The sequence below is a fragment of the Jaculus jaculus genome, chromosome 3, assembly GCF_020740685.1.
Source record: "Jaculus jaculus isolate mJacJac1 chromosome 3, mJacJac1.mat.Y.cur, whole genome shotgun sequence".
Lineage (NCBI taxonomy): Eukaryota > Metazoa > Chordata > Mammalia > Rodentia > Dipodidae > Jaculus > Jaculus jaculus.
Genome location: NC_059104.1, coordinates 187007645 through 187025561, shown reverse-complemented (window position 1 = coordinate 187025561; position 17917 = coordinate 187007645).

The following is a 17917-nucleotide window of genomic DNA, read 5'->3' as shown; positions in this document are numbered from 1 at the left end:
AGACACTCTGAGAGTCTTAAGAGCCACACCTAACACCTTAAGCTCCTACCCTGAAAATATATATCAAATCAATTGATACAGCTAAGAATACCCAGCTAGCTAGAAAATCCAAGCATTAACTTAATCCAAGATGCAAAAATATATACATTATAACACAAGAAACACTAAAAAGCAAGACGATATAAATCCACCTAAAAGTATTAATGCATCAGAAATGACCTCCAGTGAGAATGAGTTAGAGGAAATGCCTGAGAAAGATTTCAAAAGAATGATTATAAATATGTTCAAAGAAGTCAGAGAACAAATCAAAGGAGTCAAAGAGGAACTTAAAGAGGAAATCAAAGGAATCAAAGAAGACGCAGGACACCAATTTCATGAAATAAAGAAGGTAATACAGGACATAAATAAGGAAATAGAAATAATAAAGAAAAACCAGTCAGAATTACTAGCAATGAAGAACACAGTTAATGAAATAAAAAACTCTCGAGAAGAATTAATAAAGATATAGAAGTGACAACACCGCTGTAGATGACCTGGGCTCTGCCTGCAGATGTGGCTCAGCAGTCCACTGCTTGCACATGGCCCTGTGTTTGTTCACCAGCATCAGAAACAGAACGGTTAGTGAGATAGCACGAGCCGCCACCATGCGGATGTAACTAACAGTGGCGTGCGGTGAATGTGCTTGCTCATGATGTGATGGGTGTTATGTTGCAGGACAAATACATACCTCAACGTGCAAACACATGTGACTTTAAGTTAGTACTGTCATGAGCAATGGAGTCTTGGAAATTAGGAAGGGGAGGGAAGGAGATGGGAAGACTGGGTCTACCTTCCTTGTTATTTATTATAAATAGCTAAGAGACTTCTACGGAATGACATTATTTAAGATCTCATGTATACAAACATACTGACATGAGCTGAGCACCACAAGCAAAAAGCTAAACTATTTTAAAAGCAACAAATATTAATAAAGCATGATAGGACAGTGAGTTAGTATGTTCAAGCAGGTAGAAAAATAAAGCACAAATTTTTATTTCTAGAAGTTTATGAATAAATAAGAATATATTAATAAATACAAACTTAAAACAAATAAAGTAAAATGTGCTTAACATTATTAGAAGAAAGCAAAATGGTGTTTGCACTGGCTACTAAATCCATGCTGAACTACTAACTAAATGGTGAACGCAAAGTGACTCAGAAAAATTAAAGATAAAATTGTATGCAAAGGTTTACCAGTCAAATGCAAATGAAAACAATAAAAAGTTGTAATTTTGATTTCAGAAAAGGTAGAGTTTAATCCAACCAGGGAGAAAGAAGGATGAGGAGAGGGTTAATGCATAGTAGAGGCATGCCTGGAAATTTCCAGTGGATAGTATGTACTTGTGTACCTGATACAGCTAAATAATTATAATAAAAATAAACATTACAAAGTTAACTATGTGCTTTTCAAAAAGGGTGGACCTGAATTTGATACAGTAGATTCCACCATTATTTTTCATCAAAAACCTATTTATAAGCTCTCACAACAGGAAATATTTGAAAGTAAAAATTTCTAAGAAGTGCCAAGATTATAAGCCCTAGCATTCCGTGGGTACTGGCTGGTTCCAGACATGAAGGTGGTTACACAAATGATCTCTCTGAAAGAACATTTGTATCAGAATAAACAAAGGAGCTAAAGTTTCCTGTCATATCTGGTATCATTCTAACTGATATGAAGGGGGGGCTTATTGGTCAAAAGTAAAAGATAATACAATTTAAACATCACAAAGAATAGCTGGGCTGGGTGTGTATGGAGCCCTTGCCTAACATGTACAAAACCTGGATTTTATTACCAGAATGGAAAGAAAAAAAAAAAACTAAAATTTACTCAGACAATTCATGTAATAAGAAAAAGAGAGGGAGTGAAAAAGAGAGAGAGAGAAACATTACTTCTAATTTATTCTTTACAAGTAACCTGCCCCAAACCCCTTCTATCAAAATTTGACCTTTAGGTAATTGTTAGTCAGACTGTATTTTCAGATTTCTCCAACCATCAAATGCTATAACTTTTGTTTAAAAATAATAATGTGCACAATTATAAGAAGTGATTGAATTCGAAAGATATTTTGTAACTTCTAAGTGAACATGGAGTCTGGCAATGGCCATGGAGGCCAGGAAGCATTGCATGAAGTGCTCGTGAAAATGACAATTGAAGGACAAGCCTGGCACACCTTAGCACAAAGGCAAATCTCTACACCCCGGAAGGGAGCCAGTCACATGTCTGTGTGTCTATCAGTGACGTAAAATATTTAGTGATATCTGTGACACACCGACCAGTGCTGAGTCCAGTTGCAGTGAAGAGTGAGTCTGCAGTAGGTATTTGTGTTTTTAGGAGACAATGAGCAGAGAAGATACAAAGAAGCACATCTTCAATGGGGAATATTCTTCAGGTCAACTGATTTATTGTTTTTAAACAAATAAATAGATTGCCTAAAAATATAATGTGGGGGCTGGAGAGATGGCTTAGCGGTTAAGCGCTTGCCTGTGAAGCCTAAGGACCCTGGTTCGAGGCTCGGTTCCCCAGGTCCCACGTTAGCCAGATGCACAAGGGGGCGCACGCGTCTGGAGTTTGTTTGCAGAGGCTGGAAGCCCTGGCGCGCCCATTCTCTCTCTCCCCCTCTATCTGTCTTTCTGTGTCTGTCGCTCTCAAATAAATAAAAATTTTTTAAAAATATATTTAAAATATATATATATAATGTGGCATAAAAAACAAATGTGCTGCCCCAACCTCAAAGAGGCTGTGGTCCAGATCATCTGTCTGGAGGCTTAGTCCTGTATTAGATACCAGCGGGAGCAACCCAGTGAGAAGACGGTGAGCGGGCAGTACAGCCTGGAGTACATGTCCCATGGCACCAAGGACTAGTGGTCACTTCAGGAGGTGTGATGGCAGTGCTGTGGTCACGTAAGAAACCACCACAGTTTTTAAAGTTGCATATTTAACTCTATAGGTTGAGATAACACAATATCAAAAATGCAGGGGCTGGGAGTTCCCTAGGACACGCAAGCCAGATGCACAAGGGATGAATGTGTGTGGAGTTTGTTTCTAGTGGCCGGAGACCCTGGTGTGCCCATTCTCTCTTTCTCTCTGCCTCTTCCTCTGTCTCTCTGTCTCTCTGTCTCTTTCTCTCTCTCATATAAATAAATAAACAAACATTTTTTAAATGCATTTTAAGTGCTTAAAAAACAATAGAACTAGGTGACCCAATGTGGTAAAATCTAGATAATCATTGGGTTCAGGGGATAAGTGTATGGGGTTTTTAAATTGCCCTTATTTTCTAGGTGTTGGAAATATTTTGGAATACTTGTGATAGTTTGAATGTGAATGCTTTTTCCCCACAGCCCAAGTTTATTTATTTATTTATTTTATTTTATTTTTTTGATAGTTGTGATTAAGCTTTGCAATTAAATTACGTCTCCAACAGCCTGTGGGAGGGTATGTCACTGGAGCAGATCTCCAGTCCAGCCCTAACACAAAGGCAAATCTTTACACCCCAGAAGGGATGTGTGTCCAGAGAAGGTGGAGCTCTGGCTGTTCCTGCTCGCTGGAGGTTTGTGTCTTTCCGCTATGACCTGTGCAACTGGGCCAGCTTCTTCTTCCATTCTCTGCATTCCCCTAGATTCTGTCAAGCCCATTCTTTCTATAAGATGCTTCTGGTCATATGTTTGTCTAGCAACATAAATATAACTGAGACAATACTGAGTAGAGAGAATTTAAAGGAAAAGAAATTTGTCTGTCTAATAAAATCTTAGAATTATAAAAGAAATAAGGCTTCCATGGAAGCACAAAGCTCCAATTATGAGTAAAAATGGAGCAGCTAATTAGTTTTAAAAGCTAAAACAGGCATGCAGCACAACAAGCCATTTTTTATTAACTTTACTCAAATTATAATGCAGCTACTAATCTTTTTAAATAGAAACTTTTAAATAAAAATGTGCCCCGAGGTAACATATTTATTATGATGTCTATGGTGAAAACCAAGGAAAATAAATTCTACTTAAAAAATCAGTGCATTTCCTACCCTCCTACATCTTGTATAAGAAAAATTGGTCAATTTCTGTATCTCTGAACTTGTGTTTGTTAGCAATACATGTTCTGTGGTCAGGAAAGCTCTTGGAGGGGATTTGGGCTCTAATGCCAGCAAATGGGATTGTGGAAGGAGATGTTGAGTTAGCATTTGACTTGTCAAAAATACTGAGCTAAGTGATCCCCAGTGTTTTGGAGAGGTAGGGTGGCAGAATCACAACTAAATCATAGGATTAGCTTGCTGAGCAAGGAACAATGGAGAACCAGGTTGCACAAAAGTCAGGAAGACTTGATCTGTGGAATTGAATGTCAGCCATTCCTACAGTTCTTTCATAACCTGTCCATTTCTGCATGGAGGACTTACAGCAAGTAAAATGGATAATCATCAGTGAAATCTGTCGTAATGTCCTTTAAGCTTTTCGGTTCTTCTCCCTCCCATTTGATGCTGTCTTCTTCTTGTGGCCAGCGCATGCTTTGCTGCTCCCACGAGAAGGAACATGGTAAGCACACTCACAACAACGTAGCTACGAGTTCACGGAAACCCTTCCTGGGGCTATCAGCATTCAAAACTATTAGTGTTTGATCCACAAATGGTAGATGTCCACTGGAGAATTTCAGTAACTTGCATGTTATATGCATGAGATGAAAACCCACACTTAGCATTGGTATTAACTAATGTCAGAATAAACTGTCTGGTAGTTTTACACTTGAATGGTGCACTTAATCCTCACAATAGTCCTGTGATGTGAGTGGTATTTTTATCACAGTGTTTTGGGAAACAGGCTCCTATGTGGGTCATACCTTGTAGGAGTTACCTTCTCCTTGCTGGGGCAAAGCATCCAGCAGCTGATGGGAGAAAAGGATTCATTTCAGCTTGTGCTTTCGAGGGGAAGACTACCAAGTTGGGGGGAACATGGCAGGCCTGAGCAGGAAGAAGCAGCAAGAATGAGCTGAACAGGCAGGCAGGGTGAGACATAAAACCCCAAGGCCTGCCCCAGAAACCCTCCCCAGCAAGGCTCCACCTCGCAGAAGATGCCACTCGGGGGGATAGAGTGTGAGGCTTAATCACAAACCATGAGGCTAGGGGGAGCATTTCACATTCAAACCAATGCATAGCAGCAGTCAGAGTAACACAGTCTGGACCCAGTCAGCAAGACTCTAAATTAGGGATTAAGAGAGTGAGACAATTGAATTATAATACATATAGATGTTATTGATATAGAGTATATTCTCTTTCTTCTGTAACATATTATTGTCTGTGTGGTCATTTCTGTATTGAGTGACTGCACTGCATTAGTTCTTGAAGGAGTTGTCTCCGCTGTGTGCAGCTTTGAAGCCTTGCTAGTGACCATGTCCTTTGTGTTTCAGCCTGGCTTCATGAGCTCTGCCCTTGGATCAAGAATGTCACCTGTAGGTTATAGCCTGGCTTTCTGAGCTCTGCCCTTGGATCAAGCATGTGTCTTATAGATCATTGCCTGGCTTTCTGAGCTTTGTCCTTGGATCAAGTATGTCACTTACAGGTCAACGTTTGTTTAAGCCCCATTGCTCTGTTCCATTTGCCTTCATTACCTTTGAATACAGGAGGAGTGGCCTGGAGATGATTCACAATTCAGGGACTTTTCAGATCAGATTTTGTCGCTCCTCAGGATCAGCTTTGGGCCAGGCACAAGTTTTCCCAAACCACTGGGGTGAAGGTTATTGTCTTTCAGTCTGATTTCAGGATTGTCCCTTCGATGTTTTGTTAGATGTCTGTCACAGCCTCTCAAGCCTGCAGACTTCCCCTTCTGTCTGCTGATCTGTGTTCCTTTGGAATAATTTCAAGTCTGCCTGGAATCCATTCTGAGTGCAGGGAGTACTTCACCCTGGGGCCTGTGCACACCCTTAGACACCACGTAGATGAGCACGGTTCCCAGAGAGCCCCTCCTAGCTGTGCCTTTCCTACCTTGAAAATCCCTGGCTGTCCTTCCACTTCTGTTTGCACTGGGATGGTGGGTGCAGGACCTTCCTTTTCAGTGTTTGCCAACAAAATCGCCATAGTTCAGCAGCATCTGTGCACGCCCTTGTGCTTTGCTTCTTTTTAGAATGTGTCTCAGACTTGGAGGATGACAGTCCTCTTTCCATGAAGGACATTCATGCTTTGCAGGTGGCAGGGAACATGGCAGCCCTTGGGCATCCTGGTGTAATCCTTGTTCTGCACTGTGGATAAACTGGGCCCTAGTATGTTGCTGGTCACACTGGGCAAAGCTTCTTTCCTCCAAGTATAAAGCCAGATATGGTGTGTGGGTGGGGGGAGGAGTGCCTTTCCACCAAGACACACTCTCCTGAATTGAAACTTTTGCAAGATGCACTTTTGTGGACAGATATTAGAGACATCCTTATCTCTGTATCCTACCCTTCCAAGGTAAAATCACTGCCATCGAGAAGGGTTGGACATCCTCATTTCATCTATAGTACCCAACCCAGTGGAGCTGTAGCTGAGCTTTGGTCACTGAGAAGCAAGGGAAGGGTGGAGGCTCCCTAGCCCAGGCAACAGGGCATCTCACTCTTCCCTTTGAGATACAATATCCTCCCTCCTCCCGTCGAGATGTAACAATTGTTCTTCCATGAGTGCTTCCACACATTGCTGCAACTGATAGCCAACACCCACAGACTCCCGGCTAGGACTTAATATAATTTTAATAGGCTAAATTATTTTATGGGGCTCCCACTCACATAGTGATTCTGCAAGTCCCACCACCAGAGCCAACACTGAACATATTTGTTTATTTATTTATTGCCCACTTTTCTCAAGGTGTTGATAGTATACAGGCCAACTAATCAATTCATTGCCTCTCTCCAGACCTGAAATGGAGTGAGGTAAAGAAGATGCAGTGACAGAGGTAGAGAGGAATTCAGAGACAAAAACTGAGGAGCCAACAAGTGTAAGCTATTGTGTAGAACCTCTGTTGGCAGCCTGTCAGGTTAGAGTTGTCAGAGGTTCCCATCCCACCTTAGTGGGCGGAATGCATAAGGTAGACCTGATTGTCATTTCTGTATTTTGTAGAATGGAAAGAAAGAAAGAAAGAAAGAAAGAAAGAAAGAAAGAAAGAAAGAAAGAAAGAAAGGAAGGAAGGAAGGAAGGAAGGAAGGAAGGAAGGAAGGAAGGAAGGAAGGAAGGAAGAAAGAAAGAAAGAAAGAAAGAAAGAAAGAAGGATTTCCCAAGAGGCCCAAATAAACCAATTAAGACTTCACATGATTAAAGAGGCCTTGATGGGGTGGCTCTCTCCTTAGGATCTACATCTATCTGAAAAAGAAAAGCAGATTGTCCAACAGAGAGTAAGTTAGCACCAGGACAAATGAGATAACCCTTACGTTTACTTTTTATAGAGAATTTAATAGGTGTAGGCCCTCTTGTAGCCCATGATTGATGGTAGCTTGATAATGGACAGTGGGCTTATGTTTGGACACCTCAAAAGGGCCCTGGCTGAAACTAAGAAAATTTGGCAAAACAAGCAAGGGTGCTGTTTTCCTGGTGAACCAGATACCAGCACAAGGGGGAAGGAGATCAACACAGAGAAAATCAACTCTGACCAAATCAGAGAGACAGAGACCTAGAGGCCCCCAACACCTCAACAATGAAGCAGACCAAAAATGAACCCAACATGGCTCAGGGAAATTTTGAGGAAGAGAGGGTAGAAAGAATGTCAGACCTACATGTTGGGTCACGATATACAGAGACATTTATCTTACCCATAACTGTGGGCGTAGGTCATGGATGAGCCTAATAATGGTACCAAACTGACTGTATTTGATGAATAGAAAACTAATTAATAAAATATTTAAAAAAACACATTTACACATTTAGAAAGAATACCAACCTAGAAAACTGATCTCTGTTTGGTAACTACAAGTTATTTTTCATAGACCTATATATAATGTCATTACTCCCCCTGGATTTTTCAAATGGTCTGTGAGATGAATTCATAAAATATAACAACATATATATGGCAAACTATATATAAAATTACATAGTACCATATGTTATATGTAAGTAAGCAACTCCTGGTGATGTTGTAATGTACTGTGTGGGTAACACTTGAGTTAATCTTAAACAAAATAGAGTTCCCATTACCTAAAGCTAGATATGTTTGGGAAATGGAAAGTTAATAGAATTTATGTATGGGAATTTTCTTCAAAGGCTTATTTATTTATTTTTTGATTTTCCAAGGCAGGGTCTCAATGTAGTTCAGGCTGACCTAGAATTCACTATGTTGTCTCAGGGTGGCCTTGAACGTGTAGTGATCCTCCTACCTCTGCCTCCAGAGTGCTGAGATTAAAGGCGTGCTCCAACACACCTGGCAATTTTGCCTATTTTTAAAATCTAAGACCAACTGAAGAAGCCAAGTCTACTCTGGCTAGGCTGCCTGAAGTTTGTCTAAACTTTACCTGCTTAAAGCTGTGCTCTTTTCCACAGGGCAACTCTCTCCCTCTTCTGCTGCCCAGGTCTCTGACCAGCCTGTGTGATGGAGTGGATGCCCTTGCTGGAATAAGCTCTAAATAAGTGCTTGCTATGGTTCCTATCTGTGAACTTCATTTATTTTCTCTCTCATGAGATCAAAGTGCTCTATAAATAATAAAGAAGCAGCATTAAGACATGCTATGTGACTAGCTTTGTGGTTCTTACTTCCCAAACTGCACAACACAGTTCTAGAAAGGACCTTAATTTCTCCCATGTGGTTATTTTTTTTCCTTCTTTCCTTTCTTTCTTTCTTCCTTCCTTCCTTCCTTCCTTCCTTCCTTCCTTCCTTCCTTCCTTCCTTCCTTCCTTCCTTCCTTCCTTCCTTCCTTCCTCCCTTCCTCCCTTCCTTTCTTTCTTTCAAATCTAGGGGAGATGTCTCAGTAAGTAAAACTATTTGCAGCTCAAGTACAAGGACCTGAGTTTGGATGCGAATAACTCACATAAAGCAAGATGCAGTAGTGCAAGCATCTATAATGTTAGCACTTCTACGTGAGGTGGCGTCAGAAGCAGGAGCATGCTCAGGAGCTCACGGATCAACTAGCCTGGTATGTGGAGTGGAAAACAAGAGAACTGCATCCTTCCAGCCCATCCCCCCGCACATGCGTGCACACACACACACACACACACACACACACACACACACACATACCAACAAGGGCTGAAGGTGGCAGAGCACTTTACCTAGCATGTATTGAGGCCCTGGGTTTAATCTCCAGTAAGAAAGGTCAAATAAATAAAATAAAATAAAATGATAAATAAAAGTAAACGCCAACCTAGTGGTGAAAAGCCCAGTCCCAGTATCACTTCCTTGCTTAAATCATAATTCAAACTTTGAGTGGTCCATTCAAAATTGCTGATTTCATTCCAAACCCTTAGTATTCCAATGAGTAAAGTAATGTGCTGAGTCAAAGACCCAGTTACTAGTCAGAGCCCTTCTTATCTAATTCCCTCTCAAGACAATCTCCTATACACACCGTATCAGACCTTTCTAATCCTAGAAGATTATTTCCTGCAGGTATACAGAGCTAGAGGGGTTCACAAGCTCTGAAAAGGCTTAAAAATCACATCCAGAGAGAAAGGAAAGGAACAAAAGGTCACTTTCAGGCAAATAGCCTATGTCCACCCACTTCTGACCACAATTTCTTGGAACATTAGTATCTATAGGTAGAGCTCAGTATTGTCCTTATTTTAAATTCCAAAATGCTGAGTATATCTCTTTCCCACGATAAAACAGGGAAAGAAAGGAAAAGAAAAAAAAAACTGAGAGAAATTGGGAGGGGAATAAGCTCTGTGGGGACTACTCATCAGAAGTGGTCTTGCCTGGCCATGGTGGGCATGCTGATGTGTGGACGGGCATGTGCTTGAGAGACTGGAGAAAACGCTGAGGGCCTGCACAGCAGTGCATGGTGATGATGGATTTGAGCATAAGTTGGCAGAGGAAAGGAGGCCCAGGAGCAGCTCACACAGGGCTCTGAATGGTCTCTAATTGGATTAAAGGGATGGGAGCAGGCAGTCCACATCAGACCAGTCACGGTGCTACTTCTCACAGCCCAGACTTCCCTGGAGGGAAGAAGGGTCAGCTGGGAAATGATAGCGAATGCACAGACTCTTCTCTTGCCTGGATCAGATCCTGGCTCCCTCCCTGCCACTTTGTACAGATTTAAGACACAATTACAATTGTGATGAGAGTCATTTTATTACCCTGTGGAGCTCATATTTTATGTTGATCTTTTAGATGATGTATCATCTTTAAATGATGGGTTATGAATGGGAGCCAGATGCATTCAAGCCGTGCCAGGCTTGGTTCTAAGGCAATCACCATTATTGTGGGATGCGTTCAGTTAATAATGCTCACTGAGGAGCCTCTGCTGACAATAATTCACATGCGGCTCGGCAGTGAGAGTTACAGTTCTCATTGCAATAAACCTGTAAGTTTAATATTTGTGTGTGTGCATAATGTATGAATGCATGTGTGCAATGTTCACACCCCATGTGCATATGCATGGAGGCCAGAGTAGAAATGCTGGATATCTCTCTCTAACACTAATTTGCATGTTTGGTTGAGACAGAGTCTCTCACTCGACCCAGAGCTGCCATCTTCCATCAGTCTGTCACACCAGCAAGTCCAGTGAGTCTCTGGTCTGTGCCCCACCCAGGTCAGGGCTACAGGTGTGGGTGGCCATGCCCAGCTTTCTCTGTGGGTGCTCATCCTTGGGAGGCAAGTACTTCTGACTGCTGAGCCAGCTCTCCAGACTCTAATCTTTTTTTTTTTTTCCAACTCCATTGATGAGGCATGTATGATTTTATAAATTCTGCCTAGATTCTTAGAATCTTAGTGGGTCAACTGAAAAAAATCCTAAAAACATATCCATGCTGATATTTCACACTGTTATTTGGGAAAAATCCTCATCTCAAGATGTTAAGTCATTAGATCAAACCACAGAAATAATCCAGAGCACTTGAGGAATCAGGCTTGGGTAACCCCATAACCTTACCCAATGTGACAGATGGAAAATAGAATACTTTAAGTGGCAAAAAGTATGCATTCTGCTGTGGCTACAGATTTTATTTAGTGCTAATTTAGAACACATATTATACAGATTGGTGTGACAAAGCTAAATAAACTACAGGACTTCAAGTCAACATTTGTAGGTTAGGCAGCTCTCACTGCTTTTGGACCAGTTACAGAAGTAATTTGCAAAGTAGAAATATGGCTGACTTTCCCCTAAAGAAAAGACGAACTGCAAATATACTTATGTTTTTGCTTGTTGTACAGTCATCTTGAGTGATGAGCAGAAACTATCTGTAACTTATATATTTTCTGTGAAATGTGTATATGTGTGTGCACATGCAACCTTCCTCTTAGAAACTGGATTTTACAGAGTCATTAGTGGCCTCTCAGAGGGTGATGGTCCCCGTGGGCAGTTGAATTTTATGGCCAGTTTAGCAAGGTTGCATTTGCAGTTAGTTGCTGAATCTTTCCTCCTTAGTCACTGCATTCGTGACCTTGTCCTCCTCATTATGAAACCATATATTGATCTCAGAGACTGTTTTGGGCAGATAGCCTGGAGTATGACATTAATTCATGGAAAAAGACAAAGTATTTGAATATCAGGTGGTTGGCAAGACCCAGACGTGTTGTTGCTTAGTGGCTATTCAGAACTCTTTGAATTTCAGAGACCCGGACACGAGATTTCACTCTGCCATAAACAAGACCATCTCCTCCAACTAGCTATCCTCTCTTTGGTGATCTCAGTTTCCCCACTGCTTAAGTAATTATCATGAGCAAGGACTGGGCCTATTTTATTCCTGTTTACCATGAAATCCTCCACATTTGACCCATGGCAAAAGCTCAATTTGTTTGTGTTGATCCAGTGAGTGGGAACAGGCTTGATGATCTCCTCTCAGTGGCCCAGGGAGCTCCCACACCTCCTGCATCCCTTTTGGGGTGCACTCACTGCTCCTGATCCTTGCTGTAGGCCCCTGAGTTATACTCAAGGCTGGGCAGTGGCAGACCTCCTGGGTGAGACCCTCATTTCTCTACCTGAGTTTTTATTATTTTCCCTGTGGCTATCACTAACTAAAGTAAACTCTAATATCCAATAGTTCAGGGTTAGGCTGAGTCTAAGCAGTTTCATACATCCTTAACATCTTCAGATTGTCTATATCTTCATTTCCATTTTCCTGATATTCTGTGGAGAGCCCTACAGAGGGAATGTGACCTTACTGAAAATGCAATAATAATCCAGGTTCTATAAAGAACTCTTTCTTTCTTTATGTGCCATGAAGTTGTTGAGAAGAAAGGGCCTGGCAACTTGTATGTACATATCCTATAATAACCACAACATAGTTCACATAGTAATAACATTGTTTATGCATGAAATGACTTCTACTTTAGGGACAAACTTCAGGGTAACCACTGGTAAGACACTGACACAATCAGGTTATCTTTCTTTCCTTCCTATGGGTAACATGGTGGTGCTGGGTTATTTATTTATTTTAATTAACTAAGTAATTTCCAGCAGACTGCCCCTGAGAGAGGATATTCTTTGAAAAACTTGTGCTTCTTAATATAATTTTTTTCTTAAATTCACCCCCACACCCTCTGAAGAACTGCGTTAAAACAGACTATGCAGTTGCTCTGGGGAACTGACAACTAATTATCCCAAAGTGAAAAGAGGGCTAGACATTGAGATAATGAAATGTCGATCAACGTAATAGAAGCATCACTTCCTTAATTCCTGTGTGTGTTTGAAGGGACTGCATGCACCTGAGGACACAGCCTGGGGGTCTCTACAGCCAGCAGCTGGGGGAGCACTCCTACTACGGCTCTCCCCACACACGTCTAGATTTGGCCTAAATAACCGACTACGGTGATTGGTATGGAGAATGCTGTGTGTGTGTGTGTGTGTGTGTCTCCATCTTCCAACTTTCAGGGTTCTGTCAAAGCAGGGTTTTCTTGCTCTAAGACTGCATGCCTGTGTCTACAGCTGGGTTTCTGCAGATATCCAAGATGCTTTGTTCGGAGGGAGCTGCAGTGCCTGTGACATTGAACGGTGGCAGGAATCTAACTCCAGACCATCAAGCAAGGGTTTTGAATTGTAAAACGGAAGTTTTCCATGAATATTTATGGAAGTCTAGCAGAGCATGAGTAGAAATGATAAGGAGGTATAGCTGATCATCAGGCTGGCTGACTGTTTACAATAATTGAGAAGTGAGAGAGGGAGGCCTCATCCTATAATTTAGTAAATCCAGACATCACAGCAGACATTATGCTGAGCTCCTTGTTCCTTCCATTCTAACATCATGCAGGATCAGATTTCAGCTGTCTCAACTAGACAAATGAGCAGTCCCAATCTCTACAGCAGAGAAAAGCTCCTTCTCTGGCAATTGACCTTTCAGCAAAGATTTCTTAAATACGAGTATCATAATTAGAAAAATCTAATACCTCATAACTTGCCTTGCCTCATATCAATGCCTTTCTGTTGCTCATGTGACAATGGCCAAGTGACAGGAGGTAATATACATATTTAACATATATATATATATATATATATATATATATATACACACACATACTTTATATATATAGTATATATATATATATATACTATATATACTATATATATAAAGTATGTGTACATATGTAAATATATATAAAGTATATGTATACACACACATACTTTATATATATAGTATATACTATATATATAAAGTATGTGTGTGTATATATATATATATACATATTTATATATATATGTATATATATATCCACTTCCTGTTATAACGTTTCCTCAGATTCCTGCTTAAAACACAGAAATTTCTCATCATAATGTAGGAGGTGAAAAGTCTGAAATGGAGGTGATGTCTGGACCCCACGTCCTCTGTGGGTTCTCAGGGAGAGAGCCCTTTCTTCTCACTTCAGCTTCCTGGTGGCCCAGGCCTTCCTTCCCTGTGCCTGAACGGCTTCTGGGACTGTCATTTTCCTCTCTATGTTATCTATCTATCAATTTGTTTGCTTGTTTAAAAATAGCATCTCCCTATGTGTCCTGGGTTAGTTGGAAAATGTGGATCCACTAAATAGCAGGAGTTTGAGGGTTCATCACCACACATACTCTTCATTCTCTTGCCAAGGGATAAGTCAAAGCCCTTAAGGATACTTGGGTGAGCTCATCTTAATATTCAAATGGATTATATGTTCCAACCCCTCTTCCCAAATGAAGCACTTACACGGGATCTGTTAGGACAGGATTTATTTTAGAGAAGTCCCTTATCCAATCTACTCTACAATGCCACAACCCTTTTCATTTTTTAATTAAATGCTACATACCCCAGTAACCAAAAAGGACATTGATCAAAAATCTAAAGCCTCATTGTATTTAGGTCCAAGCCTCTCTCTTAGATAACTCCAGCAACAAGGAAGTCCCTGCCTTGTCGACCTATTAGGTGATGTTACATAAAAAAATAATGCTATTAAAATTTCTGATACTATTAATGCTTTAAAGTAATATAAATGGGGTAAAGCAAGATTAGCATTATCTTCTTGACATTATGAATAAGAGAAGACAGCTAACAAGCACCAACAATGAAAAACTCATTAAAAGGCCATTAGTGGTAGGTGTTTTCATAATGTTTATGCAATATAAGGGTGTTCACCACACAAATTATCTAGGACATATTTCAGTTTTCCTGTCTCTACATAGTGTGCATTTCAAAATGTATATTGAAAGCATATATACATGAACTTGAAAGATAAAAGCCAAAGCTATTGAAATATCAAATTTAACTTTAGAGTGAATTAAGACAAAGATTAGATCATTTAGCTCATTTCTGTCCATTGTATGACATTTCTGATAAGAATTTCTATTCCTGTCTTCATAAAAAAAAAGGATTTTGATCATATACAACTTAATTCATTTCCATTTTGAACATTATTAATAGAAATTTCTGTTTAAAATGACCTGTTATAGGTGTGGTGGTTTGATTCAGGTGTCCCCCTATGAACTTAGGTGTTCTGAATGCTAGGTAATTAGCTGATGGCAATTTGGGAATTAAAGCCTCCTGGAGGGAATGTATTGTTGAGGGAGGGCCTATGGGTGTTATAGCCAGCATTCTCTTGCCAGTGTTTGGCACACTACCCTATTGTTATTGTCCATCTGATGTTGGCCAGGAAGTGAGGTCCAGCCTCTGCTCAGGCCATCGCTTTCCCATGCCATCATGAAGCTTCCCCTGCAGTCTGTAAGCCAAAATAACCCCCCCCCCCCCGCACAAGCTGCTTTTGGTTGGGTGATCTGTGACAGCCGTGCAAGCCTGACTGCAGCAACAGGCTAGACTCCAACAGAGCTGTGGGCATGCGGAAGTGGTGCAGGCTCTGTGTGAAACAAGAAGAGGACAAGGAGGCGGTGAGAAGTGTTGAGAAGACTGCGGAGAGCAAAGGGACTCTGATTTCACCAGAGGAAGGGAAGCTATGGTGCAGAGAAGGGAAGGGAAGCAAAAACAAAATTGGTTTGAAAAATGCCATGATGAAAACGAATTCTTGGGGGGAGGGAAGGTATTACCATGGGGTGTTTTGTATAATCATGGAAGTTGTTAATAAAAAAAATTTTTAAAGAATGGGCTAGAGAGATAGCTTAGCAGTTAAGCACTTGCCTGTGAAGCCAAAGGACCCCGGTTCGAGGCTTGACTCCCCAGGACCCACGTTAGCCAGATGCACAAGGGGGCGCACGCATCTGGAGTTCATTTGCAGAGGCTGAAGGCCCTGGCGCGCTCATCCTCTCTCTGTCTATCTCTCTTCTTGATCTCTTTCTCTGTGTGTGCTTGCAAATAAAATAAAATAAAATATTTTCAAAAAACTTAAAAAAGAAAATGAATTCTTTTTATGACAATAAAACTTTTTATAAAGTGACAACATTCTTTCAAGTAATTTTAATTGACTCATGGCTAAAGAACCTCTCAAGAAGAACACATAAAAATGAACATGAGGGAAGGAAAGATGGCTTAGCAGTTAAGGCTCTTGCCTGCAAAGCCAAAGTACTCAGGTTCAATTTCCCAGGACCCACATAAGCCAGATGCATAAAGTAGAGCATGTATCTGGAGTTCATTTACACTTACTGGAGGCCCTGGAATGCCCAGTCTTTCTTTTTCTCTCTCTCTATCTGCCTCTTTCTTTCCCTGTCTCTCTTAAATAAATAAATAAATAATAAATAAAATGAGCATGAATCTGGTAAAACTATTTAGTGAAAACTAAGAAAGGAAGGGATAGAGTGCAGAAAACAAGCGGAGGACACCTTGCTGACACCTTCCAGATATGAGGGCAGCATGGCTTTCAAACATTCTTCTTTTTTTCTTAGTGCTCTCAATAAGCTATTTTTGGTTAGCTACTATTTTACTTCGATTTTATTATATTATGTCTTGGTTTCTGCATTGAGGGTCTCTTTATATTGCTAAATTGACCTTGACTCATGGGTTCTAATGGTCCTTCTGCTTCAAGTCTTCCTATACCGAGGCTTCAGGCTGCTCCCCTGGCGTGGCTGTGACTGGCTCTTGTGTGGACTGTCCCTTCTGCTAAAGTACTTCTCATCCTCCAAATTAATTCTTGCCTATCTTCTGATTGGCCAGGAAACTTTTCAGTTATTACTCAGGTTCCACAATCAATGTGTCCACATCTGTGATTCCCCTAGGATCATTAAGTGACCTCTCTGTTTGCTAACAAATGCCTAGCAGGCCATGAATTGTGTTATAACCATTGCTCTGGTTGACCTCATGTATTGGACTCTAATAGCCATGAGAACCAGGGAGATGACTGAGAGGAGAGTCTAGGGTCACAGGGCATGACCAGCCCATAGAACAGGAGCTGTGGCTCTGGAATTAAAGCCTAGCCCCAGCACTTACTGTTTGAGCGACTCTGCATAAGCCAGTAAATGCTTGAGTTTATTTTTAAAGCCCAATTAAATGATGTGGGATTTCTACTATTGTGAGAGCAAACACTGGAAAATCCCTCTACAACATGCATGATCTTGGGTGTCATACATCTTCATTAGGCTTCTTCTTTTTGTTGTTGTTGTTGTTTTGGTTTGGTTTTTCAAGATAGGGTCTCACTGTAGCCCAGGGTGGCCTGGAATTCACTATGGATTGTCAGGTCTTGAACTCACAGTGATCCTCCTACCTCTGCCTCCTGAGTGCTGAGATTAAAGGCGTGCACCACCATGCCAGGCTCTTTAGGCTTACTCTTACCTGTGTTCTTAAGCCAGCCATAGATGTTCAGATGTTACCACTTCTGTGAAGTCTTCCCAGACTCCTCTTTAGAAGCCTTTTTTTGTCCACCCCTAAGTCAAGCTACCTTCTACAAATGGACAGAACTTATCTATTCCACTGTGTCTTCTGGATGTCTCTGCATGCCTTGCCTTTACTGATTCAAGCCTAAATGATAGGTTAAGAAGCAGATTTTAGATTAATTATGTAATAAACCAAAACAAGCATCAAAAATCAAAGCAAGTTCTTGGACAGAGGTTGAGAATGGAAGTTGAAACTGAAGAGAGGGGAGGAATACCAGAGGTTAGATGGGAAAATACAAGAAGGAGACCCCTTCCATACTAGAACTGAGCAGAACCCAAAGGTTTGATGTCCCACTGCTGTGTGATCTGTCACATCACGAGGTGCTGCACACCGCCACCAAGGGGCAAAACTAGAGCCGACTGCACAGCAGACATCCAAAAGGGAAGCATCTTGGCTGCCTGTGTGATTTACATTATACAAATAGGCGCAAAGATAACAGGGGACACTGGACCTTTCACATGTTCTGTGGAATACAGCCACGACCAGCCAAGAGAAGAATGAGTGACTCTTGTAAGGCAGTT